At 59.0% G+C, this 2,734-nt stretch overlaps 1 protein-coding gene across 3 annotated transcripts in view; it reads right to left on the bottom strand.

Moving 5' to 3' along the window:
• ST3GAL1 (ST3 beta-galactoside alpha-2,3-sialyltransferase 1) overlaps window positions 1-2,734 on the bottom strand; it is a 96,910-nt gene that overhangs the window by 7,392 nt on the left and 86,784 nt on the right. The window lies entirely within an intron of this gene.

A 2,734-nucleotide genomic window follows, 5' to 3' on the forward strand; every position in this document is an offset into this window, starting at 1 on the left:
CCCCCGCCTCTGCTCCCTTCATCCTCCTGCCCATCCCCCCACTCCTCCGCCCCCACCTCCACCAGGGACCACTGGGCCCCAGCCCTCTGCTGGACGCATCAAGGCCTCCGTGTCTGCCTAGCAAATTGCTTTCACCTCTAAGACCCAGCTCAGCACTTCCGACCCCCTCACTCCTGGTAGAACCCGGTGGCGTTTCCTAAGGAGCACCCCCTCCGGCCCTGTCGCCATGCCACCGTGTATACACCACACCGCACTACACCGTGTATAGACCACACCGCACCGTGTACACACCGCACCACACCGTGCACACACCACACTGTGCACACACCACACCGCACCATGCACACGCCACACCACACCACACCGGGCACACGCCGCACCGCACTGGGTATACGCCACACCGCACCACACCGGGTATACACCACACCGCACCACACCGGGTATACACCACACCACACCGTGTACACACCACACCACACCGGGTATACACCACACCGCACCACACCGGGTATACACCACACCGGGTATACACCACACCACACCGTGTACACACCACACCACACCACACCAGGTATACACCACACCGCACCACACCAGGTATACACCACACCACACCATGTACACACCACACCACACCGGGTATACACCACACCGCACCAGAACTGCAGGCGGGTAGGGTATTCTGGGGCTCAGGCTGGTGGAATCAACATGCCCCAAATTCCAATCAGGATTTGAACCCAGGCTTTTAAAATTCGAATGTAAAGTCTCTCCCACAACAGGGCCCCGGCCTCAGAGCCTTGGCAAAGCCCGGCCGCTGGAATGGCAGGGGCCCGGGGAGGTGGCTGTGGGGTGAGTCCCAGCACCTCTCCGGGCTCTAGGCAGGGGCAGTGGCCGGGAAACGAAGGAGAGGCTAGAGCTTGCTTTGGCTGGACATTAGTGGCGGCGCAGATGGGGACACACGCAGTCCCCCACCGCCCCATGATGGGGCAATCGCATCTCCACAGGAAAGGCCCGACGGTAAGCCCAGGCGGTGTCCTCGCCCCTGTCATGGGAGCGCCGCGGGCAGTAGGTCCTGGGCCGCTCAGCTCACCCACTTGGAGGTTATGAGACATAAAAACGAGGGAGAGAGAGAACGACAGCGGCTGGTGAGCAGAGGGAGAAACCGGAGCCCGCGTACGCTGTTGGCGGGGACGTAAAACAGCGCGGCCACCACGTAAGACAAACACAGAGCCACCGTGTGAGCCGACAGCTCTGCCCCAAAGCACATCCTCGCCAGCGGAAAGCCGGGTCCCCGACAGGACCTTGTCCTTCACGTTCGCAGCAGCCTCGAAGCGGAAGCAAGTCGGATTTGCACAGACAAGTGAGCGCACGGGACAGGTGTGGAATATCACGCGGGCATAAAAATGAAGGAAGCTGATAGACACTACGGCGTGGCGGGGTCTTGGAAACACGCTTCGTAAGGTAGGGCAGGAAGACAAATACTGAGGGGTCCCTCTTCTGCGAGGTCCCTAGAGGCGTCAGACTCACAGAGACAGAAGGTGGAATGGTGGCTTCCGGGGGGCGTGGGGTGGAGGGAGGGGAGTTAGCGTGTATCAGGTGCAGGGGTTGGGGACATGACGAAGAAACGCTGGCCTTAGATGGTGGTGAGGGTTACGCAACAGCGCGAATGTACTTAATGCCACTGAGATGGCCAATCCTGTACATTTGACACAGTGACACAGAACAATCCCCTGCCTAACACCTGCTCCTGACAGCACCTCCCGGGAGCTCCGAGTGGGGAGTCACTGAGGACTTTGCCGGGACTCAGGGAGAGGACTCAGTAGGGCTGGAAAGGGCCCAAGAACCTGCATTTCCAACAGCTCCCGGGCGATGCTGGCACAGGCAGAGAGCCCCAGCCAGATAGCAGGCGTCCCCAGAGATGGCCCCACCCGGGAGGGGCCCCCGTGCACCCAGAAGATGTGCTCAGGACCAGTGTCTTCACACTGTGTCATCACCTCAGAGCCCGACACCGTCTGTGGGATTAAGGGCAGCGTGGCACTCTCTAATCCAGCGCTCAGCAATATTTACTGAGCTCCTAGCGTATCACACGTGTGTGTGCTTTGCCTCGGGGGCCCTGGGGTTTGATGCCGGCAGAAGACGGGACTCAGGAGCACGGCCCCACATCGCCTCACCCGGCTGTTACTACCTGACTCCTCACTGATGGCTCATCGCAGAAACAGAAAAAAAAAACAAGTTCATCTTAAAGGGAAATCTCACATCCCCACCACAAATGGAAAGCAAGGATTACTTGGTAGAAAAAAAAAAAGTAATTGCAGAGAACAATGTAAACAAAGTAATGTTTCATTCCGGCTCTGACGGTGGCTTGCCCGGGCAAGCTGCCCACCCTCCGTCAGAAGGAAGAGTTAGAAGGAAGACGGGCAGGTGCTGAAGTGCATCAGGGAACATCGGGTCAAGTTAAAGTCCTTGCAAATGCAGACACCGCAAGACAACGACAGCGGCCTCATCTGACACCCTCGCGTCACCTAGAATCACACTGCCGGCCACGCAAGGTGGCATGTGGCTCCACATCAGCAATTCGGGGTCTGCTGTGGTGCTTTACTGGAGGCCCCGAGGCCCAGAGAGGGGAAGGGGCGAGGCCTCCGGGCACCGGCATCAACACGGCAGCAGCTAAGCCCAGAAGAACCTGGGTAGGAAAGACGGGCTGTGTTCCTGCAGATTAGAATCCGAAATCGCC

The sequence above is a fragment of the Crocuta crocuta genome, unplaced genomic scaffold (assembly GCF_008692635.1).
Source record: "Crocuta crocuta isolate KB4526 unplaced genomic scaffold, BGI_CrCroc_1.0 scaffold119, whole genome shotgun sequence".
In the NCBI taxonomy this organism is placed as follows: domain Eukaryota; kingdom Metazoa; phylum Chordata; class Mammalia; order Carnivora; family Hyaenidae; genus Crocuta; species Crocuta crocuta.